The sequence below is a fragment of the Saimiri boliviensis genome, chromosome 17 (assembly GCF_048565385.1).
Source record: "Saimiri boliviensis isolate mSaiBol1 chromosome 17, mSaiBol1.pri, whole genome shotgun sequence".
In the NCBI taxonomy this organism is placed as follows: Eukaryota; Metazoa; Chordata; class Mammalia; order Primates; family Cebidae; genus Saimiri; species Saimiri boliviensis.
In genome coordinates, this window is record NC_133465.1 from 2,831,503 (window position 1) to 2,856,724 (window position 25,222).

At 50.9% G+C, this 25,222-nt stretch overlaps 1 long non-coding RNA gene across 1 annotated transcript in view; it reads right to left on the bottom strand.

The window, feature by feature from the left end:
* The window catches only part of LOC141581773 (uncharacterized), a 209,039-nt gene extending 184,431 nt beyond the window's left edge, over positions 1–24,608 (bottom strand). Inside the window, exon 1 of the long non-coding RNA XR_012514503.1 lies at positions 19,827–24,608. This is a non-coding gene — a long non-coding RNA (uncharacterized LOC141581773). The remainder of the gene's footprint in view (positions 1–19,826) is intronic.
* Positions 24,609–25,222: the final 614 nt, after the last annotated feature.

Genomic DNA, 25,222 nt, shown 5'->3' on the forward strand with positions numbered 1-25,222 from the left:
CTTATAACTTCTGTGGCCTGGGAACAGTGCCTGGCACAAGAAAGGAGTTCAATAAATGTTTTTTCAGGCCAGCTATGGTGGCTCAAGCCTCTAATCCCAGCACTTTGAGAGGTCAAAGTGGATGGATCTCCTGAGGTCAGGAGTTTGAGACCAGCCTGACCAATATGGTGAAAACCCATCTCTACTAAAAATACAAAAATTAGCTGGGCACGGTGGTGCACACCTGTAATCCCAGCTGCTCAGGAGACTGAGACAGTAGAATTGCTTGGACCCAGAAGGCAGCCATGACAGCATCCCTGCACTGCAGCCTGGACAATAGAGTGAGACTCTGTCTCAAAAACATACATATACATACATACCTAAGTGTTTTTTCAGTTTATTATGGGGGACCCTATGAGGAAACCCAACTGAATAGTGAAGGGTAGACTCAGGCCGAGAACATATGCAACACATTTGTAGATAGTGATCATTTCTGGGTCCCCAGAGAAGGGCAGGGACTTGAGTCCCCATATAGCAATTAAAGAAACTGAGGCCTAGAGAGGTTTGGTGAATTTTTTTCAAGGTGTCCCAGAATGGGTGAGGCAGAAATGTCAGAGGTGTGTGAACCAGAGAAATTCCATCTTGAATAGGAGCTGGGTAAAAGGAGGCTGAGACCCACTGGGCTGCATTCCCAGAGGGTTAAGGCATTCAAAGTCAAAGGATGAGACAGGAGGTAACCACAAGATACAGGTCATAAAGACCTTGCTGATAAAACAGGTGGTCAAAACCCACCAAAACCAAGATGGCGACAAGAGTGACCTCCAGTTGTCCTCACTGCCACACTTCCACCAGCGCCATGACAGTTTACAAATACCATGAAAACGTCAGGAAGGTACCCTAAATGGTCTTAAAAGGGGAGGCATGAATAATCCACCCCTTGTTTAGCATATCATCAAGAAATAACCATAAAAATGCGCAGCCAGCAGCCCTCAGGGCTGCCCCATCTATGGAGTAGCCATTCTTTCATTCCTTTACTTTCTTAATAAACTTGCTTTCACTTTATGGACTGCCCCTGAATTTCTTTCTTGCGTGAGATCCAAGAACCCTCTCTTGGGATCTGGATCAAGACCGCTTTCTGGTAACAGAACTAACGCCAGACCACTCAGTGCCACCCAGGTGTGTAACTCCAGGCTCTGGAGCGAGCTGCCCCCTCTGGCCTTCCCAGACAGTTCATGATAGCGATCACTGCTTACTGGGTGAGTCTCTGTGCCCAGCACTTGGCTAAATGCTATGAAGCTTATCTCATTTAGCATGCTCACTGCCTATGAAACAGCTTTTTCCTCACCCTCATTTTACAGATAAGGAAACTGAGGCACAGGGATGTAAGGGGCTTGTCCAAAGTCACTCTGCTCGCAAGCGACGAGAGCTGAACTATAAGCTCTGATATGTGAAGTCTGTGAACTTGATCTCTAACTGCACCATCGGAATTAGAGGTAATCTATCCATCCAAACACAGGCTGGTGGGTCCCTGCAGAGGTCAACTTGCAAATCCCCATCTCCCTGAAAGACCGACCCTCACACTGCTCAGGCTCAGGCCAACTGCATGTGAAGGGAGCCTCAGCTCCTGACCAGCTCCTGGGCGTCCCAGGGAAGGAGGCAGCACCAGCCAGCCTGCTGTGTTCCGCCACTCTGGGCATTTAGAACCCACATGCTTCCCACAGTCTAACCTAAATCCTTTTACTTTAGGGGCAGTCCTGGGCACCTCTTGCTTTCACCACCATTCTCATCATCCACCCCTAACCTAGTACAGCCTCTGAAGGTATTAAGAAATGAGCCCAGTGGCTGCATTGGGAGCAGGTGTCTGGTCCAAGGCCTGGAACTCTCCCTGCCCTGGAGTCTCCACAGTAATGCCCAGGTTTTATAGTCACTGGGCCTGAGCTCCCACCCTGGTTCATCTGCATTCCTTAGCCCATGTGACACTTAGCAAGGATATTCCTTCACCTTCCTGAGCCTTAGTTTCCTCTTCTGTTAAATGGCACCAATCATCTTTATTGTCATGAAACTTAGACATCACAATGGGCTGGAAGGTCTGAGCAGAGTGCTCCTGGAGCACACAGCAGGATCACAACCAATGCTGCTCTCCTCCTCCTTTTCCTCTGCCTTCTCCTCTCCCTCCTCCTCCTCCTCCTCATTCTCTTCCCATTTTATTTCACCCACCAAGAAACTCTGAACCCAAGCATCTCTGTACATCAAGCTCTGCCTCCACCCTGCATCCTCCCTGATTTCTCCCTGCTGGGGAGGTCAAAGGCAGGTGTGTGGTGACCCTTCCTCTTCTTCCCACCTTCCCTGGAGGCCTGGGTGAGGGTCATTAAGAGTGAAGTTGGCTCCAATTGAATGGAAGGCACAGGCTTGGGGATTGGGCTGGGTCTGAGGGTCAGAGGGTCCCCCTCCCAGGCTACCCAGCAGCCTGCCAGGGGCTGTGGTGGGGAGACACAGTTTGTCACATGCAAGAGTGGTAGGTCATTTGCTACTTTATAGATGAGAAAGCTGAGACCTAGCAAAAATAAGGGGTTCGGCCCAGGACACACAGCTGGGGGAATCTAGGCTCAGCTGGAGCCACCAGCCTGCCTCAGCTAAAGAAGTAAGTTCCCATGCTTCTTGCTTCAAAATCAACATCTTCACTCTCCAGTGCGGAAGCCAACTCCTCATCCTGCCAATCTGGGCCAGCTGGCATTTCGGAGGCCTAGACAATTGGCTTCAAATCTCAAATCCCAGTCCAGCCATGACTAAAATTGCCCTCCAGCCAGTGCAGACCCTCCTTCAGGTAGGGTCTTGCAGAGGAAACCACACATTTGATTTCTCTCCTGTCTGCACAGCTGCAGGTCAAACTGCCTTACGCCAAGAGCCATTATAAACAAAAGCAACAGGGCTACCAAAATGTTACCAAAACCAGCCCAGGAGGCGTGTACCAGCCCCAATACTGCTCCTCAAAGTCTCGGGAAGAGTGGTGATCTGCAGGTCCCCACGTCACAGGTGGGAGCTTTACAGCACAGAGAGAGCACACAGAGAGGAAGTGGTGAACAGCCCATGTGGGTCTGGCCACAAAGCCTCCAAGGCTCCTTCCATGCCCCAGGCCTTCTTGAGCCACATCCTGACACAAATACCTGGGACAGAGGCACTCTGAGAGGAACGCACAAGGTGGAAGGGGCTTGTACTTATGTGCCCTGGCAAATGCGTGTTACATGGTGCCTCTGTCAACACACATGCACGTGGCCTGTACACATGCACACACTCTCATGCTCACACAGGCATTAGGGCAGCAGTTCTCAACCTGGATGCATACTGGACTCCTGGGGAGCTTTAAAACACACCTGTGTCCAGCCCTAACCCCTGGGATGCTGATGGAATGAATGTGTATCAGTTACCTATTGCTGCATACCAAATAACCCCCCAAATTTAGCACCTTAAAACTCTAAACATCAGCTCACATGGTTTTTTCTTTTTTAAAAAATTATTTCAATAGTTTTGGCAGAACAGGTGGTGTTTGGTTCCATGGATAAGTTCTTTGGTGACGGTTTCAGAGATTTTGGGGCACCCATCACCTGAGCAGTGTACACTGCACCCAATGTATAGTCTTTTATCCCTCACCGCCCCCCCACATTTTCCCTGTGTCCCCAGAGTCCGTTTCATTCTTAGGCCTTCGTGTCCTCATAGCTTAGCTCCCATTTATTATTTATTATTTGTGTGTGTGTGTGACAGAGTCTTGAGCTATTGCTCAGGCTGGAGTGCAGTGGCGAAATCTCGGCTCATTGCAACCTCAGCCTCCCAGGTTCAAGTGATTCTCCTGCCTCAGCCTCCTGAGTAGATGGGAGTACAGGCACATGCCACCACATCCAGCTAATTTTTGTAGATTTTAGTAGAGACGGGGTTTCACCATGTTGGCCAGCATGGTCTCAATCTCTTGACCTTGTGATCCGCCCGCCTAAGGCTCCCAAAGTGCTGGGATTACAAGAGTGAGCCACCACACCCAGCCAGGTCCCGCTTATAAGTGAGAACATACAATGTTCGCTTTTTCCACTCCTGAGTTACTTCACTTAGAATAGTGGTCTCCAATTCCACCCACGTCGCTACGAATGCCATTATTTCTTTCCTTTTTATGGCTAAGTAGTATTCCATGGTGTGTGTGTGTGTATACATATACACACACACACACACACACACACACACACACACACATCTCTCTCTCACATTTTCTTTATCTACTCCTTGGTTGATGGTCATTTATGAGCTTACATGGTTTCTGAGGCCGGAAATCCAGGAATGGCTGGACCAGGTGGTCCTGACTCAGGATCTCTCCTGAAGTTGGAGTTCAGATGTCGGCCCAGGCTGGAGCACCTGCTTCAAGCTGACTCAATGCCACCAGCAGAAGGCTTCACTTCCTGGCCACACACTTCCTGTCCTCTGCACAGGGCTGCTTGAGTATTTTTGTGACCCGGCAGCTGGCTGCCTTCTGAGCAAGCGATCCAAAGCAGGGCAGAGAGGAAGCCTCCGTGCCTTCCCTGCCCTAACCTCCTGAATCAACCACTTCCACTGCATCTGTTTTAGAAGGAGGCCATACTCTAGGGGAAGGGAATCGGAGTCCATCCTCAGAAGAGAGGAGTCTCAAAGGATTTGTGGATCTACTTTAAAACTGTCACAGGATGTCAGGTGAGGCCAGGGCACTGATATTTTTAAATACCCCCAGGTGATTCCAATGTGCAGCCAGGGCTGAGACCCACTGACTTGGAAAGTCACCAACCAGAGGTGGAGAATAGAGATTCAGCAAGATATAACCTGAGGGTACACCAGCCACCCAGGCCCTCTCTCCCCAGGGAAGCTCACTGGGTAGCCTCAGCCCAGCTTCCATCCTTCCTTGGCCCTTTCCTGACCCCACCTCTCCTGGAGGCCTTCTAAGAGACCCCCACCCTCAGGATCCAGGCCAGGTCCCAGCCCAGCGTCACCCCTGCATGAGCTGCTCCTAGGTCTGGTTTCAGGCCTGTGCACGTGTGTGAGTTGGTGTGAGTGCCCATGTATGCACATGTGTACATGCATGTACCCACACTGGCCCATCTCCTCACAGGCCAGGGCTCTCTGATGGAGTGACCACAGCCCCTCTTCTCCCCACCCCTCCTCTGTCTTCTTCTCTTCTTTTTTTTTTTGAGATGGAGTCTCACTCTGTCATCCAAGCTGGAGTGCAGTGGTACTATCTCAGCCTCCGCCTCCCATGTTCAAGCAATTTTCCTGCCTCAGCCTCCCAAGCAGCTGAGATTACAGGCATGCACCACGGTGCCCAGCTAATTTTTCTATTTTTAGAAAAGACAGGGTTTTACCATGTTGGCCAGGCTGGTCTTGAACTCCTGACCTCAAGTCATCTATCTGCCTGCCTTGGCCTCCCAAAGTGCTGGGATTACAGGTGTGAGCCACCGCGCCCGGCCTCTTCCTTTCTTTCCCCTTCTCTCCCCCTCCTTCTCTTCCCTCTCCTTTCTTTTCTTACTCTTGACTTTTCCCTGTCTCTCTGTCTCTCACAGGTCTCTCCTTTCTGATCTTGGGATCTTCACACCCTCATTCTTTTGGCCGCCAGGAGGTAACAAGCACAGAAGCAACCCAGAGTGACCGGAAAGTGGACTGGGACCTCCTTGCCCACTGACCTCCGGGGACCTTCCAGGCCTACTCTGCTTCTCTCCAGCCCCAGCCACTCTGCCAGGCCACCCTGCGGTCTCAGGTGGAGCCACCATCCTCCTACATTACCTGCCTTACCCCAGGCCCCCCATTCCCAGAAAGGCAGGAGCCAAGAGCGGCACCAGTCCACTTCTAAACGCCTCTGTCTCTCTCTCCCAGTTAACTGCCTGTCCACTGCGGCCCGGCTTCCCATATGCTCCTTCTTCTCCATATTCCCGCTTTCTCTGTTTCTCTCTGTCTGTCTCCGTCTCCATCTGTCCCTTTCTTTGGCTCCGGAATCTCCTGGCCAGAGTTCCTAAGGCTGAAGAAATGAGAAAGCTGCCCCTCACGAGGACAGCAGCTCTGCCCTAGTAATGAGGAGGAAGGAGAACTCTTCTCAGGAATTAATGAGACCACCAAGAACAAAAGAGGCGACCAGCAGAGGCCAGAGAGGCGGGGCCGTGTTAAGCCATCCCCGCAGAACCACACGCCAGCAATAATAGAGTGAGGAAAAATGGAGTCAAGATCCCTGTGGTAAAAACTATTAGAGGAGGCGAATTATAAAACTATTAACCAGAATGTAACTCCCAATTAAAAGATGATTTAACACTGGAACCTGATGGATGAATTTTGATTAAATGGAGAACTATTAGGAGCCCAGGGATAAGGCTGTTCCTGCCAGTTCTAAAAGTTAAAAGGCAGTTTGATATAAAAATTTATAAATTAAGGTTAATTACTTTAAATAACATGGCTGGAAGCAATGAAAGGAAATTTGTCAGAATCTCCAGAGTTTGGGGCAAGATGGATACAGATGTCCAGACTGGCCCCAGGGAGCCCGGAGGTCAGGGCAGGGATGGTTGAGGCCAGGAAAAGGGCAGTTGAGGTCTGTGCTCCTGGAGAATGCCACCAAGAAGTGAGGGGCTGGCTGAGGCACCAGAGTGGGGATGTCCCCAACACTCCCCCAACAGACTGCCAGTGGGAGTCTCCAGTCCATGCCCCAGGATTTCCTGAGCACTTGGCAGGGGCTGTGGACGGGTCACTCTGCCTCAGTCCTGCCCCAGCTGAAGGGGCGTTACCAGCACCCCCATGCCCAGCCGTGTCCTGCCAGGCCTGCTTCACACCCTCCATCCCAGTGACACTGGCCTGACAGGATGAGGAGGGTCTGCAGGGGGCAGGTTCCTCTTTTCTGATGCTCCAGGGGTGTGAGCTATGCCCACCCCACAGGGCCACTCCCCTACCTTCAGAGCGCCCTACACCAGGGCCCCAGATCCTCCCTGGAGCTGCAGCTCTGTGCTTCAGGAGGCCCAGGTACTGCCCACACTCGACATCTGACCCTTACAGCTCAAGGCTCTGCCTGGGTACACTGTCCCCTTCCCAAAATTCCATCCCTGCCCCCAGGTGATTTCCCAGCATGCCAAGGGACAGCCCTGTGGTTGGCCTGGTCCTGTCCTAGCAGCTGGGAGACAACCATACTTGGCTCACAGCTACAGCCAGACCTCAAGGGGTCTAGGAGAAATTAATGCAAGGCTTGCCCGGTGACTAGGAGCGTGGACACTCGAGCCAGACTCCTTGGGTTCAAGCTCCAGCTCCAACCCTTAGCCACCTATGTCTTCAGGACTTGCCTCTCTGAGCCTCATTTCTTCATCTGTAAAATGGAGAGAATACCCTCTCCTTGCAGGATGGTTATGCAGATGAAAGGTAAAGCCCTCACAGGTGGTATGTGCTCAATAAATGGGAATGATTCTCACCATCTGTGTCTTATCTTAGTAAGAAATACAATTATGGTCGGGCGCTGTGGCTCACACCTCTAATCCCAGCACCTTGGGAAGCCGGGCGGATCACAAGGCCAGGAGTTTGAGACCAGCCTGGCCAACATGGTAAAACCCCCGTCTCTGCTAAAAATATTTTTTAAAAAATAGCTGGACGTGGTGGTGCAAACCTGTAATCCCAGCTACTCGGGAGGCTGAGGCAGGAGAATCGCTTGAACCCAGGAGGCCAAGGTTATGGTGAGCAGAGATCGCACAATGCACTCCAGCCTGGGCAACAGAGTAAGACTCCTTCTCAAAAAAAAAAAGAAAAGAAATGCATTTGCCTGGCAGATGCCACAGACAGCTTCCTGCATGCAAGCACATGGTAACCATGTGGCAGGCATAAGGGGAAAAAACTTTATTTCATCTTCTCAGCACCCTTTGAAGTCAGTCATGTCATAGTTCTCATTTCACAGATAAGAAAACTGAGGCCCAGGGAGGTGTGGTCACAAGCCACAGGCCTCACAACTGGCAGGGGACAAGCCAGGACTCGGGTCTTTCAGCTCCCGACCCCATCACTCCTGACCTCCCAGGCCACTGTTTCCCAGGCTTTTGCATTTACTCTGGCTGTGCCTCTCACTATAAACCCCAAATATTCAGAATTAGAATAACAGGAAAGAAAGGAGACATAAAGGGGTTAGAGGAAGGAAAGAAGGAAGGAAGGGAGGGAGGGAGAACAATTTGTGCTTCAGAAGGTCCAGGCACTGCCCACACGACATCTGACCCTTTACAACAGGCATATCTGCCTGGTCACCTCATCAGAGGAAAGAGGAAGGGAGAGAGGGAAGGAGAGAGGTAGCCAGGCTTGACGATGCACCTGTAACCCCAGCTACTCAGGAGGCTGAGGCAGCAGAATCGCTTGAACATGGGAGACGGAGGTTGCAGTGAGCTAAGATCACGCCACTGTACTCTAGTCTGGGGGACATAGTGAGACTTTGTCTCAATAAAAAAAAAGAGAGAGAGGGAAGGAAAGAGGAAGGAAGAGAAGGAGGGAGGAGGAATGAATGAGAAAGAAAGAGAGCAGGGAGAGATGGAGGAAAGGGAAAGTCTTGTGGGTTGGTTTGCATGTTTTTAATAAATCTCTCTGAAGGTGTCCTGTTTCTGAGACAGGTGCTAATCACACAAGTGTTTTTACTTTGTAAAAATTCATCCCTCTGTGAGTACTCACTTGTGCTCTTTTCTTTATGTAAAATATTGATTATAATAAGCAGTTTTCAAATAAATACAATGGGTGAATTTTACGATATACAAATTACACCTCGATAAAACTGTTTTTTTCAAAAAATTAATACACACAAAAAACTCGAACCCTTTGTACAGTATGTAATATAGACAAGGTATCAAAAGACCAAGGGAGGCCCCAAGTAGCTAAGTAGTTGCCCTGGGATGAGGTCATCAGACAGGGCTTCTCAGAAGGGAGGTCTGTGGAGGCAAGCCCTGTGGAAGGGGAGGCAGGAGGAGCTGAGAGGGCACACTACATGTCCTGGCCAAATCGCTTCCCCGCCAATCCTCTCTAACTTTCCTCCAAGAACAAAGCTGGAAAGGAGAGAGAGGGAGGACAGCCAGAGCAGGACAGCCCAGGCAAAGGCTTGGAGGAGAGAAGAGGGGTGCTCCAGGCACAGGGAACTGTGAACCCTAGAGGTTTAAGCTGCTCTGAGCACAAGAAAGGAATTAGGGCACTTAACATCAGGGGAGAATGAGGAGCGCAATGTCCTGAAAAAGTTCCCAAATAACATGGATACAAAAGTAACACTGCAATTGAGACAAAGCTTATAATAATAGTAATGATCCCTTTTTTTCTTTTTTCTTTTTTTTTTTTTTTGAGACGGAGTTTCGCTCTTGTTACCCGGGCTGGAGTGCAATGGCGCGATCTCGGCTCACCACAACCTCCGCCTCCTGGGTTCAGGCAATTCTCCTGCCTCAGCCTCCTGAGTAGCTGGGATTACAGGCACGCGCCACCATGCCCAGCTAATTTTTCGTATTTTTAGTAGAGACGGGGTTTCACCATGTTGACCGGGATGGTCTCGATCTCTTGACCTCGTGATCCACCCACCTCGGCCTCCCAAAGTGCTGGGATTACAGGCTTGAGCCACCGCGCCCGGCCCTTTTTTTTTTTTTTTGAGGTGGAGTTTCACTCTGTCGCCCAGGCTGGGGTGCAGTGGCACCATCTCGGCTTACTGCAACCTCCGCCTCCTGGGTTGAAGTGATTCTCCTGCCTCAGCCTCCCAAGTAGCTGGGATTACAGACACCTGCCACCATGCCCAGCTAATTTTTGTATTTTTAGTAGAGATGGGGTTTCACCATGTTGGCCAGGCTAGTCTCGAACTCCCGACCTCAAGTGATCTGCCCACCTCAGCCTCCGGGAGTGCTGGGATTACAGGCATGAGCCACCTTTTTTTGAGATAGGATCTCACTCTGTTGCCCAGGCTGTAGTGCAGTGGTGCGATTTTGGCTCACTGCAGCCTCTGCCTCCTGGGCTTAATCAATCCTCCCACCTCAGCATCCTGAGAAGCTGGAACCACAAATATGTGCCACCATGCCTGGCTAGTTTTTAAATTTTTTGTAGAGATAGGTCTCCCTATGTTGCCCAAGCTGGTCTTGAACTCCTGGGCTTAGGTGATCCTCCTGCCTTGGCCTCCCAAAGTGCTGGGATCACAGGCATGAGCCACTGTGGCCAGCGGATGATCCCATTTATGATGTTAGTAACACTGCTGTCTTCATGATTATTGTCAGAAAAGCAGCGGGATGAAGATCAACATTTCCCAAAGTGAGCTCCAAGGAACACTCCTCCCCCAAGATTCTTTCTCCTCAACTAACTTGTTCACAGCAAATAGTTGGTTTATACTGACTCTGTTCTTCTCTTGGAACTACCCAGTGTGCACATACACAATAAAGGTTCTGAGAAGTTCTGCAGCGAACAATCTGTTCAACTTTGTTGCAAACAGTCTTCCCTAAGCAGAGCTGATGACAGAAACTTCCTTTCTCACACTTATTATCACCCCCAGGAATTGAGGCTTTGTGGCTTATACTTTGAGGAAGGAGGAAGGGTGGAGAGAACATGAGCTCCCCAATCAGACAGGCTGGGTTCCGTTTCAGCCTGTTTCACTGTGGCCTTAGGTAATGTGTTTAACCCCTCTGTGCCTCAGCTTCCCCAACTGTAAAATGGAGGAAATAATGCCTCTCTCCTAAGGTTGTGGTGAGGCTTCAATTAAATATGGTACATTGGCCAGGTGCAGTGGCTCGCACCTGTAATCCCACCACTTTGAGAGGCCATGGTGGGCGGATTACTTGAAGTCAGGAGTTTGAGACCACAATGGCCAACGGTGAAACGCTGTATCTACTAAAAATATAAAAATTAGTCGGGCATGGTGGTGGGCACCTGTAATCCCAGCTACTCTGACAGGTGAGGCAAGAAAATTGCTCGAACCTGGGAGGCGGAGGTTTGCAGTGAGCCAAGATTGCACTACTGCACTCCAGCCTGGGAGACACAGCAAAAGTCTGCCTTAAATATATGTATGTGTATACATATATACGTATGTATATATATGTAAGTATATATATATATACACATACGTATATAAGTATGTATGTATGTGTATATATATGTGTATATATACACATATATACATACGTATATATGTATACACATATATACATATGTATATATATATGGCACATTATAGGTGTTCAACAAATGTTTGTTCACCCATTTTACAGATGAACTCACTTGCCAGGAATGTATAAGCAGCGAATAACAGCCAGGGGTAGGATTCAAGTCTAGGTTTTGCTGTTTGGTGGAAGAGGTAGGGACCCCTGCCTGCTGTTGGATGTGGGACTAATGAAGTCCCACATTAGCTGAGGAGTCACCCTCTGAAGCATAAAGGATTCAGGATTGCTTTTTGAGAGCATAACACAGCACGATCCCACGATCATCGGGGACTGAGTCACAACTCTGCCACTTACAAGTCACTTAACTGTTTAAGAAAAGTCACGTAACTCCTCAGGTTTCTGCATCAGTAAAGTGGGGATAAAAATAGTATCCTTTACATGGAGTTACTGTGAGGCAGATATGAGTCAATGCAGGTAAAGTGCTCAGAATAGAGATTGACACGTGGTAAACCCTCAACACATGTGAGCTTTTATTATTTCTGATACTATTCTTTGCAGGGCCCCAAGTCAATTGATGGGAGATAGGGATGCAAAGAATTCTTTTTCCCAAGGGGTCCTGCAAAGCAGGGATGACAGTCCCTGTCTGCCAGAATCCCGTCTCCTGATTCTGTCCTTCCAGATTCCAGCCCTGCCTGAGCCCCTTCCTTCGGCAATGGGGATTTCACTAAAGACATCTACCCTGATGGGGCTGCCCACACCAAGAGTGGCTTAACACATTAAGCCATTCTCGAATTGCTATAAAGAAATACCTGAGATGGGGTAATTTATAAAGAAAAGATGTGTAATTGGCTCAGAGTTCTGCAGGCTGTAAAGAAAGTATAATGCTGGCATCTGCCCAGCTTCTAGGGAGGCCTCAGGAAACTTACAATCATGGCGGAAGGTGAAGCGGTAGCAGGCACATCACATGGCGAAAGCAGGAGTGAAGGAGAGAGTGGGGTGGGGGAGGCACCACACACTTTCAAATGACCAGCCCGCCGGCGGACTAACTGATTGAGAGCTCACTTATTACCAAGGGGATGGCCCAAGCCATTCATGAGGTATCCACCCCCATGATCCAAACACCTTCTACTGGGTCCCAACTTCCATACTGGGGATTGCATTTCAACATGAGATTTCAGCAGTAACAAATATCCAGACTATAACAGTGAGCCTGTGACTGGCCCATCCTCACAGGCTTCATCTCGCTAAATAGCTACTGACCCCACTCTCACCTCCAGCTTGCATTTGAATTGTGGACTTGACCCCTCAAATCATTGTCACATCTGCAGCATCCTCTGAGAGGAGCAGAATGGGCATTTGCACCCACAACTTATCAGTGAAGAAACTCAGGCACGCAGTGACGTTCAGGGACTCCCCTACAGCCAAATGGGGCCTAGAACCCAGATTTCCTGACCTGCAAGCCTGAGTTGCTTCCTGCCATATTGGGCAGAGTCAAGCCCCACCCCTCACCCATTAAATAAAGTGATTCCTAGTTATAAGGGTGCCTGCTTCCCAAGGAAGCTACCTGTGCCAACAGGAAGAGGCTCACTGATATGGTGAGCTGTGCAATGGAGATCATCTATGGTGACAAAGCCTCATGGTCAGCAATCCAATGGCCCCAGCCCACCCTGCTGCACATCTTCCAAACCCTCCCAGCCCCTTCCATCTCAGGCTTCACAAGGGGGCTTCCCTAGGCTAATGAATCAAACTGTCATCTGACCCCTAATGGCTACAGAGATCTTGGCCTGGGCCACCTCTGACCCCAAGGACAGAGCTAAACTGATACAGTCGTTGCCCAGCCTAAGGAGCCTGCTACATCTCCCACACCACAGTGGTCAATGGCCATGGTGGCCCCATGCTAAGATGTAGCTCTCGGGTTAGAGGTCAAGGGTTAAAGTTCTGAGTGAGGGACAGATCTACCTTTTTCCCTCTCTTCCTCCTGCTCACTCTCTCCCTTCGGTGTTCCTAAATTTTCTGAAGCTTAGTTTTCTCATCGGTTGAGGTGGCATCCATAGCACCCACCTTGATATGTGTACATGTAGCTCCAGGCCCAGGACAGGCATTCCTCAAGGGACAGCATAACCTGTGTAGTTCTGGGTCACCCTGTGGCCGGTCTCCACTGGACGCTGCATTCAGAGAAGACATCAGTCCATCACCACAGCACACTGAAATGCAGCTCCAATTCTGACCAAAGCCTCTCAATGGGCATTTACGCTCCTAAGACAAATCCAGACTTCTTAAGAGTCCTCTTTTTCCATCTCCTGCTCCCTCCGGCAGCATGGCCATGGTGCCTCAGTTTCCCCACAGCCCTCACCAGCCTCAACCCCGACAGCGGCCTGATTCTCCCTGTGCTCCTTCTTTCTTTATCCACTTCTGTCCTTTTCACCTGGGAGAAAGACTCTGCTTTGCCTGATGGAAACTAATCTGACTCTGGGGGGCTTCTTTCAATTTTCCTCCCTCCCCAGCAACTGGGGCCCAAAGCGGACCAAACACAGAAACTTCCTTGGAGGTAGACACAGTGCAAAGACTGGGAATTCTTGGATGTGAATTGTTTTGGTACTGAATAGGTGGTTGTTATTAGCAGGTATAGACATACACTTATCGCCGCTATCCACAATCCACTCCTCTGAGAGCTTACAGTGGAGTTGAGGAAAGAACTTGGAAATAATTTGACAATTGGAAAATCTGAACTGCACATAACAGACCTGCCTCTGGAAGGAGTGGTCAGGGAAAGTGCTCCAGGCTGGGAAAGACTTGAGGTGAATCACACACACACACACACACACACACACACACACACACACACAGAGTAAGCATTTGACTGGGGGATGAGCAAAGGATTCATGAAGAGGGCACACGCCGATGAGAAGGGACCCCAGGAACTGACCTGAGAGCCAAGGCAGAGACAATGGAGATTCCAGGGAGCACCCCTGCTTTCCAGCCTGCACAGCACCAGCCTGCCCTCTGTTACCTACTCTCAAGAATCACAGCAGAAGCCAGGCACGGTGGCTCACATCTATACTCCCAATATTTTGGGAGGCTGAGGCAGGAGGATCACCTGAGCCCAGGAGTTCGAGACCAGCCTGGGCAACATAGTGAGATCCCCATCTATCTAGGGAAGGAAGGGAAGGAAGAAAGAGAGAGAAAGAGAAAGAAAGAGCGAGAGCGAGAGCGAGAGCGAGAGCGAGAAAGAAAGAAAGAAAGAAAGGAGAGAGAAAGAAAGGAGAGATAAAGAAAGAAAAGAAAGAAAGAAGAAAGGAAGGAAGGAAGGAAGGAAGGAGGAAAGGAGGGAGGGAGGGAGGGAAGAAGGAAGGAAGGAAAGAAGGAGGGAGGGAGGGAGGGAAGGAAGGAAGTAAGGAAGGCAGGAAGGAAGGAAACAAACAGCACCCTCCATCCCTGGGACTGGCTGTCTTCCCCACCTGGCAGCTTGCCCTGGAAAAACACCACAAACATAACACAAATCTGTTCCTAAACCAAAACAAGGGGGAAGATAGCCAGAACATCACAGTCTGTGTCCCAAAGCCCTCTAGATGCAAGACGGGGCCTCTCTGCCCATCCCTTGGTTCGTTTACTCAGGCCAAAGCCAATGGCAAAGTGAGTGTTCAAAGTATGTTGGACAAGTAACTGTCTGAGCATCGAGGGCACAGACAGCTGGCTGTGCCTCCTTCCTCCTACAGGGGCTTCCACCATGAGCCCAAAGAGCAGGCTGTAGAAGTGCTGGGTTCTCATGCCAGCTGCATGAGAATGTGCTGGGTTCTCATGCCACAGCTGCATGATTCTTGGCAAGACACTGGCCTCTCTGATCCTCAGGTTCCTCCTCTAGAAAATGGGTACAATCAGAAAAAAAGCTGCATAAAGCTCTTCCAAATGCAAGCTCATATTTTGTTCTCACTTTTTGTGCGTGAGAACAAAATATGGACTTGCATTTGGAAGGGCTTTATGAAGAATAAAGGGCTGCACAAACAAGGGATTTGGAGTATTTGCATTGTTTCAATATTATCGTTATTAGAGCCAAAGCACAGAGACTCAAGCCCTTGACCCTGGATCAGTGCCATGACCCCCTAAGGGGTCTTCAGCATCTGCTCTGAGCTGGAATTTTGAATTCAAGGTCCAACTGAGGTATGGAACAACTGGGGTGAGGAGAGGAGAAAGGTATGTGTGGTGTATATGTGGATGTGTCCGTGCAGGTGTGCACCTGCATGTGTGTGTGCCTCTGCATGTGCATGTGTGGATCTGGGTGCACATTTACATGTGTTATGCATGTGTGTGTGCCTATGTGTGCATGTACATGTGTGTGGGTGCACATTTGTGTGTGTGCATGTACATGTGTGTAGCTGCACATTTGCATGTGTGTGTGCCTGAGTGTGCATGCACGTGTGTGTGGGTGCACATTTGCATGTGTGTGCATGTTTGTGCCTATGGGTGCACCTCTACATGTGTGTGCATGTGCATGCACATGCTTGTGTGGGTGCACATTTGTGTGTGTGCACCTATGCATGTGCATGTGTCTAGGTGCACATCCACGTGTGTGTGCATGTGTGTGTGCACCTAGGCATGTACGTGTGTGTGTCTGGGTGCACATTTGCATGTGTGTGCATGTGGGTGTGTGCCTGTGTGAGTGTATCTGTGTCTGCCATGGGGTGGGGAGAGGTGGGGACAGAGGGAAGAAAAAGAGAATAGAGGAGAAAAGAAGAAAAGCAGAAAAGCACAGGGAAGTGGAGGACTGAGGTATTCGGTTACATGATCTAAATTCTAATCAAACATCATTTAAAGCGTGTTTTATTTCAGCCTCGGGAGAGCTGGTCCCTCCTGGCTGCTCACCATGGCAACGGGCCGCTCATTTCAGAAGTGTCATGCCACATTATCGTCCTGCCGCCTCACAAGCTCTCGCCGCCTGACAACTTCGCTCTGCCCCTTGCGACAACCATCCCCGCTCCACCGGTTTATTTTTGGTGTCAGCTGGCCCCCCCTTCTCTGCCCCTTCCCCATCATCAGTGGATTGAAAGACAACCTCAGCCCTCCAGCCGGTGAGCATCGCAGCCTGTTTGGTGATAAGAGATAATTTGAGAAGATATTTGCTTACATGTGTATGAACAATTTGCTGCATTAAGACAATTCCGCCTGGTGTGTGGGGATGGGGAGGGGGTGGCCAGTGCCTCAAGCTGACAACACCCCAGGAAAGAGGAGGGAGGAGAGAGCCCTCACTTCTCAGGGCCCCCCGTCTCATGGGAGCTCTACGAGATGCTCATCTGGCTGCCTTCCCCAGCATCATCGGGAGACTGTAGGCCGGCCACCAACTGACTGTGTGACCTTGTGCAAGTCACTCCCCTTCTCCTTGCCTCCCTTTCCTTATCTATCAGAAGATGGGGTCAGAACAGCTGGAATCTGAGATCCTTGCCAAGGGTGGCACTGGATGAACCAATGACTCTAAGAAACGGGGCAGTAGAGCACTGAGGACCCAGAAAGAGGATATTCCCCTGGTCTCATCACCATTGTGAAGACAGATGAAGGGAAAAGAGGTTTGCATCTCTATCCACCTCTATTCATGTGATAGTCCCAGCTCAGAAAGGGTGGGGTGGAGAGATCCCTGACCTAGGATCAGAGCCTGTCCTGGGAGGGGTTTCCTAGGAGACCCTTTCCTGCTCTCTGTGGGGCCTTCATCACAGAATGAGACATCTCTGAAGTCACCCACTCCTCGATCATGTTCATATACACACAAGTGCCCCTACAGGCATATTTCCAAGATCAAGGGCCAGGATGGAGGGAGAAAGATCTGGAAGAAGATGGGAGGGAGGTGTGCCCTGAGGTTCCCAGGTAAGGAGACAGGACCCCTGGCTCTCAGAGCCAAGCGCAGAGACAACAGGTTGAAAGGCAAGGTGGCCCCAGCCTGAAGCTCTACCCACTGTAAGTCAAGAATAATGACAAGAACTGCCATCTGCTGAAGACTTCCAGGCGCCAGGCCCTGTGCTGAGATTAAAAGGACTGGAGCCCCCTCCCCAAACACTGTGTCCTCCTGACCCAGGTGGGAAGAAGCAGGCCTGGGAGAGTCTCAGTTGATGGGAGCCTACACCTCTGTTTACTCATCTGTCAAATGGGGTTAATAAGAGTTCCTACATCTGGGCACAGTGGCTCATGCCTGTAATCCCAGCATTTGGGAGGCTGAGGTGGGCAGATCACGAGGTCAAGAGATTGAGGCCATCCTGGCCCACACTGTGAAACCCTGTCTCTACTAAAAATACAAAAATTAGCTGGGTGTGGTGGGACAGGCCTGTAGTCCCAGCCACTTGGGAGGCTGAGACAGGAGAATTGCTTGTCCCGGGAGACGGAGGTTGCAGTGAGCCAAGACCGTGCCACTGCACTCCAGCCTGGCGACGGAGTGAAACTCCATCTCAAAAATAAAATAAATTTTAAAAATTTATTTTATTTTTAAAAATAAGAGTTCCTACTGGATATGGTAGCTGTCAGCACTAAGAGAAGATTTAGCACAGTTGGAGCATATAGTAGGTATTCCATAAATGTCAGCTATCAGAAGTGAGGAACTCAGGCTTTCCGTCCCACCTCAGCCTGTTAGGCACCTGGGCCCCGTGGCCTGTTTGGCTTCCACGCAGGGGCTCTGTCCTGGGGAAGGGAGACTCTACACCTGCCTCCCACACCCACTTAGTTTCTCTGGCCCAGTCAAGAGTTCTTTAGAACACAAGCATGACCTGTTCCCCACCCCATACACCCTCCTCTGGGACCCTCAGAATCCAGGAACCTTCAGGTCACCGCCCACAAAGTGACCCTCCTCTGTCTGCCTTTGACTCCTCTCTGCCCATGTTTGGGGGTAACGCTGAGCCAGGGGCCCACAAAACCCCTGAAACTCGAAGGCCAGCTGAGAACTTAGATCACCACTTACCTCACCCACCACCTACTTCCCTGAGCAGAGTCCCAGCCACACTCTTCAGGAGAATGATCCCAGGAAAACCACACTGGGGAGGTAAAGGCCGGTCGCCTTCACCACCAAACTCCAGGCAGGCTCCCCCAGGTCTTGGCAGACCCCTTTTCTCCCTCAGGACACAGACAGTGGAGTGGAAAGGCAGTGGCTGCAGAAAGAAGAATCTCTTGAGGGGCAGTGGAACCAGGGTCCAATCCCAGCCAGGGGCCTGGTCGCAGTGTTCCTATCCATAAAATAGGGACAATACATACTTCGTAGGGCTGCTGGCATGATCAGAGGTATACCACCCACACAGTAGGTTTCTAATAAAAAGCAGCCATTATGAATAACAGTGACCACAGATGCCCCAATGGAGCCAGGCACGATTTCCCTTCCACCTGCTCCAGGCCTCTGTGTAGACTGGCATTGGTTGGAGGCTTCCCTGGCCAGGACTTTGTGCCCTAGGCCCCTCTTCCCTGCCTTGCTCTGCCACCCTGCTGCAGCCTGGAAAATGATGGGCTGGGGCTATCGTGCCATGCTCTGCCCCTGCACAGCAACGTTTGCGTGCCCTGGCATGGCTTTCTTTCTTTTTCCCTCTCTTTATCAGCCACACAGCATCTGATCCCAGCATTCTACTCACATCTGCTTTACCTAGAATGGGAGGGGTCCAGGGGCTGAGCACCTGGTGGGAGGGGCAGGATCTTCTGGAAGAAACCTTTGTCCCAAATACAAATACATTTCTGTATTGTTTTTAATGTAAAGAACATGTTTTTTGTTTTTGTTTTCTTTTTTTTTTTTTGAAACAGGGCCTCATTCTGTTGCCCACGCTAGAATGCAGTGGCATGATCACACGGCTCACTGTAGCCTCCACCTCCTGGGCTCAGGCAATCCTCCTGCCTCAGCCTCCCAAAGTGCTGGATTTACAGGCATAAGCCACCATGCCTGGCCATTGTATCATTTTATAATCAGGACTTACGCACACAAAAGTAGTGAGGTCTGCCAGATGCCAACATTTCATACCCACAAGCACCCCCACCTCACCCCACTCCAAACCTCTTAGAGGGAAGAGAGCATAGGAAGCTCGGGCCTGGGTCCCCAGCCTCCTCCATCCCTTCCAGCCCTGCGGCCTTCCGCAGTCCCTTGAGCTCCTGGGCCTGAGCTCCCAATCTGCACTGTGGGGATGAGGCGGGCCCCTCCTCCCTCGCTGGACCCCCGTGATGAGTAGAGGTGGCGGCCTGGGGGAGCTCCCTGAGCCTGGACTAGCACCCACGAGGTGCCACCGCCCACCCACTCCTGAGAGAAGGTGGCGCCCTCAAGTGCCAAAGGCTTTAAGCAGTTGCTTCTCAGCTTCCCTCTGGGAGGAGACGGGGAACGGGGAGGGCGCCGCCCTCCCTGGCGGGCCTCGGAGCCGTCCGGTCCGAGAGGAGCCTCAGAACTCCCGCCCCCACCAGCCCAGGGCCTTGGGGGAAGGGCCAGGGCGGCCGCCGCCAGCGCACCACCCGATGGTGAAATGTGGCCATTTACCTTCACGCTCCGGTGCCGGCACCTAAATCACTGTCTCCGCGGCCGCGCTCAAGGTTGCTCCCGAGCCTGCCGCCGCGGGGACTCCGGCCGAGCCCCCACCCCGAGCCAGGCCGGCTCCGCGAGCCGCCCCGCTGCGCCCTCCGTCCGCCCCCGCGTCCCTTCCCTCTCCTGCCCTTTCCTTCTTCCTTCTTTCTTGCTGTTTGGCCCAAGGACTTAGCTCAGGGAGCAAGGAGGCCACGGCCCCGGCGCAGACTCACCGAGCGCCTCGGAGGCCCGCTTCTGTCCCAGGCTGAGGCCAGTCGGGACCGCCCCTGAGGGAGGAAGGCTCCGTGAGGCGACTTTGAACTTGGGTCCCTCTGCCCAGCTAGACGCCCCGAGAAAGCGGTTCAGGAACGTTTCCAATCCTGTGAATGCATCATGTGTGCGCGCGCCTGTGCGTGCGTGTGTGTGCGCATGCGTGTACGTGTGTGCGTGCGTGTGTATACGTGAGTGCGTTGTGAGGGTGCTTGCGTACGTGTGTGCGTGCGTGTGCGTGCATGTGCATGCGTACCTGTGTGTATACATGCATGCGTGTGTGCATGGGTGTGTACCTGTGTGTGCACGTGCTTGTACAGTATGCCTGTGTGTGCCCCAGTGTGCCCACACGTGTGTACGTGCATCTGTGTGTATGCACGTGTGTGCACAAGTGTGTGTATACCTGTGTACGTATGGGAAGTGCTACTGTGTAGAAGGTAAACACTCGCCAGTGCCTGTGACCTGTAACTTTGACACCCTTTCATCAGGCCCTATACTCATCCTTCGGCTCCTTCTCTCTCCCTGATGTCTCTCCTTCCTATCCCCGACTTGTCATCTGTCCAGAGTAGGAGAGGCCCCAGGCTCCAGTTTCACAGGCCACTGGAGGCTTCTGTGGAAAAGGGGAAGCCAGCTGGGGGCTATCAGCAGCAAGAGGAGGAGGTCTCTACCTCTGCCCTGGCCCTGGCTTGGGCTTCCCTCTGCAGGCTGGGAGAGGGGCAGCCTCGGGGAAGTGCAGAGACCACACACCTAGGAAGGGAGAGAGGCAACCAACAGGGAGGGACCCCTGTCTGGCCCTGCGGCCTGAGGGGCCGATTCCGGCCTCATGCTCCGAGCTCACTGTCTGCCATGTGCACTCGCTCTGCCTGCCTCTCATGCATTTGCACCTCATTTCCATTTTCTCTGTGTGGATCGGTGTCTTCCCCCATCTGACTGAGGGTTCCTCCAGGACAGAAGTGACGTTTTCCTCATCAGACCAGAGACTCTCTAGAGCAAAGGTTGGATCCCTCCCATCAGGGTGGGTGCTTCCGGAACAGGAGCTATGTCCCCCATTTGCTGAGCTTCCCCTTGGCAAAGGATCTCTCTTTACATCAGACTAGGGGCTCCCCAGGTTAGAGGCTGGAGCTCCCTCATCAGACTGGGAACTCCCCTAGTGTGGGGCTTGTGTCTCTCCCGACAGACTGGGGACTCCCACAGGCCAAGGGCTGTGTCTCTTCCTGGCAGACTAGGAACTGCCCCAAGACCCTGCTGACCACATCTGACCTAATGTCCAAAACCCCAGGGTCCTGATCCACGCTCAGCCACTGTGGTTCTAGGAGCCCTCCGATCTGGGTATAACCACAGCTTCATCAAATCATCGCTCGGTGACCTTGAACAAGTTGCATGACCTCTAGGTTGAATGCTGCCACTACTCAGCGTCTTCAAGGTGCCGGTGAGACAGCATTTGGTGAATAGGCCTAGCCCAGGGCCTGGCATATAATAGGTGTTCAATAAACGCATATCTCATTCCCTTCCCCTTATTAGAGAAGTATACGTCAAACCTGCTCCTCCAGCATGGGCCAAGAAGACAGAGGGGAACCAGAGTTGGAAAGGAGTGCCCACCAAAGACACGCACACACACAAGCAACTGGGTAGTGGCCTCCTTCGTTAGGGGATAGGGCAGTGGCAAGGAGTTAAATGTATTAAGCAATTTACAATTAATATAGAAGTCATTCCAGAGATAGCTACTAGAAAGAGTACAACAGGGCAATTAACCCACTAATACACTAGGCTATTACATCGCTATGTCTCTTATTTTAGCCCGAGGTGATTTGAAACGCATTGGATTAGAGGATATTACAGGAGATAGCATGAAAAATAGCTTAATGTAATGAGCCATCCCGTGATGTCTGCTATTAAAGATGATTTGCAGTTGAAAACTACAACATACAGTAGTTCAGCTATTTGAAGACTGAGAGGGTGGGGGCTGGGGCGGTGCTGTTAACCCTTCCCTCCTCCCAGCTGCCCTCACCCCGCCAGGCCCTCCACCACCTTCATGCCAAGATTATCAAGTACATCATATTAGGCGACAATAGCTTCATTGGGAGATTGGAGATTGGGGCCTGAGGTTGATAAAGAACCAATAATCTGCTAATAACCTTTAAAAAATAGATTCCCCCAGGGAGCCGTACTAACAGGCTGGGGCTGGGGAGTGAGGCTGATTGGCAGCTGGGTGTGGAAAAGGGTGTGGGATTAGGGTGGGAGACTTCCCTGGACAACGGGAAGGTCAGGGTGACACCCCAACCCCAGCTCCCCTGAGTGAGCAGGCAGATAGGTGTGTGGGTTATAGACTGCTTATTTAAGAGGTATGCCTAGGTGTGTGTGAATAATTAAAATACACAAAACTTTTTTTTCTACTTAGCCAAACTTCGTACAGTACATCACAACTTTCAAAGGGTATTTCGGGCCAGTCACCAGTACTCACACCTGTAATACCAGCACTTTGAGAGGCCAAAGCAGAAGGATCACATGAGCCCAGCATGAGCAATATAATGAGAACTCATCTCTACCAAAAAAGAAAAAAATTAAAACATTAGCTGAGCATGGTGGCACATGCCTATAGTTCCAGCTTCTCAGGAGGCTGAGATGGGAGGACATCTTGAGCCTGGGAAGCAGAGGTTGCAGTGAGTTTGCACCACTGAACTCCAGCCTGGGTGACAGAGCGAGAACCTGTCTCAAAAACAATAAAAATAAAAAATAAAGACTATTTCACATGCATTCGTTCTCTGGACTTTACAGGCAGCCGGAGAGGTAGGTAGTATTATACCTTCATTGTACAAGAAGGCATATGAGCTCAGAGAAAGCAAGTCAGTTACCCAAGGTCATGCAGCCAGTTATATAATAAGACAGGAATCAGAGGTTTTTTGATTTCAGAGCTTGTGCTCAATGATACGCAATTCCGGCCTATGACTATGTTCTACCCAAGAAATCTCTGCCTACCTCAAGATCCCAAAAATCCTCCCTGTATTTTCTTTGAGAAGTTGTATTGTTTTACATCTGGCATTTGGGTCTGTGATCCATTTGGAGTTAATTTCCGTGGATGGTGAGAGGTGAAGTTTGATGTTCTTTGTTTTTGGTTGGACTATGAATGCATTTGCACATCCATGTGTTTGGCTAGGTTTGGCTGCAGTAGAGTACACACTTAAGAGCTGGATGCCACATAGAGACAGTGGTCATCTGAGGCAGACACGTAGAGTCACCCTGAAAATGGTGGATACATCAGCACAGTGGGCTCAAGGAGTGGGTATTGTACACTGAGGTGTGAGTGCCTGGGGTGAGTGCCTGGGGTGAGTGCATGCTTGTTTTGGTGAGTGACACACTTGTCATGTGTGTGCCAATATGTGTCTGTGTCTATCACTATACATGCGTATTGGTATAGGTGGGTGCAAGTGAATTTGTCCCTGCAGCTGTATCAGGCTCTGTGTATGTTCACAGCTGTGTCACCCAGCATCAAGTATGTTTAGCACTTGTGGACATGTCACTGTTGCAGCTGAGTCTGTGTGTGTATGTGTGTGGCTGTTGGCATGGATAGTACTGCGTGTCTGGATCTGCGTCTGCGTGTGCATGTCACTGTATGTGTATGTGTGTATGTGTGTGTGGCTGTTGGCATGGATGATACTGCATGTCTGTGTCTGCATCTGTGTGTGCATGTCACTGTGTGTGTGTGGCTGTTGGCATGGATGGTACTGTGTGTGTGTGTATGTCACTATGTGTATGTGCAGCTGTTAGGATGTACTGCATGTCTGTGTCTGCATGTGTGTGCATGTCACTTTGGGGGGGGCTGTTGGCACGGACGTACTGCATGTCTGTGTCTGCGTCTGTGTGTGCATGTCACTCTGTGTGTGTGTGTGTGTGTCTGTGGCATAGATGGTACTGTGTGTATGTCACTATGTGTATGTGCGGCTGTTAGGATGTACTGCATGTCTGTCTGTGTCTGTGTGTGCATGTCACTCTGTGTGTGTGTATCTGTGGCATAGATGGTGCTGTGTGTGTGTATGTCACTATGTGTATGTGCGGCTGTTAGGATGTACTGCATGTCTGTGTCTGTGTCTGTGTGTGCATGTCACTCTGTGTGTGTGTGTGTGTGTGTCTGTGGCATAGATGGTACTGTGTGTGTGTATGTCACTATGTGTATGTGCGGCTGTTAGGATGTACTGCATGTCTGTCTGTGTCTGTGTGTGCATGTCACTCTGTGTGTGTGTGTGTGTATCTGTGGCATAGATGGTGCTGTGTGTGTGTATGTCACTATGTGTATGTGCGGCTGTTACGATGTACTGCATGTCTGTCTGTCTGTGTCTGTGTGTGCATGTCACTCTGTGTGTGTGTGTGTGTGTATCTGTGGCATAGATGGTACTGTGTGTGTGTATGTCACTATGTGTATGTGCGGCTGTTAGGATGTACTGCATGTCTGTCTGTCTGTGTCTGTGTGTGCATGTCACTCTGTGTGTGTGTGTGTGTGTATCTGTGGCATAGATGGTACTGTGTGTGTGTATGTCACTATGAGTATGTGCGGCTGTTAGGATGTACTGCATGTCTGTGTCTGTGTCTGTGTGTGCATGTCATCGTGCCTGTGTGTTGGTGCATTTGCGTGCGTGTCGCTGTACCCGTGTTGCTGTGTGCCTGCGCCTCCCCTGGTGCGGCAGGGCCAGCTGGGAGCAGCCCCCGCACCCCCGTCACCACTGTCTTTTATCATCATTTGCAGCGATAGGGAGCCCAGGAGGACGGTGATAAATAAGGGCCACTTAAAATACGAGACGACCACTCTGACTTTGGGGAATATTTCTTCTGTGGAGCAGCTGGTGCCGCCTCTGTCCTTGTAGAAAGGGGTCCCAGGGGCCGCCAGCCCCTGCCCAGCTTCCTCAGGCTCCCTCTCCTCCTTCCGCCCCTCCCTCCCACCGCCGGCTCCCCTACCAGCTCTGGTTTGGAAGCCTTAGGAGGCCTGGAGAGGGAAGCAGAGGGGGCCCTACGTCCAGGCCCGTGGGGCAGGGCAGAGCAAGGGTGGGCCCTCGATTTGCCCTTTTCAGGGCTCCATGGAAGACTGAGTATCATGGTGAAGGAACCATGGGCTGAGAGGAGACCAGTGGAGACTGAGGAGACGAGCCCTCCGTAACCTGTGGGGTTCCCTTCTAATTCCCTCTCCCTTCTAAGCTCTGGGGAGGGAATGGCTGGGAAGTGCCAGAGTGCCAAGATGCACGGAGAGACGCAAATAGACGCACAACCCAGTCACACAATCTTGAGCACCTATTATATGCCAATCCCTGAAAGAATGCCCCAGAACACCCATCCCATGTAGCAATGATAATGCACACACACACATTCTAAG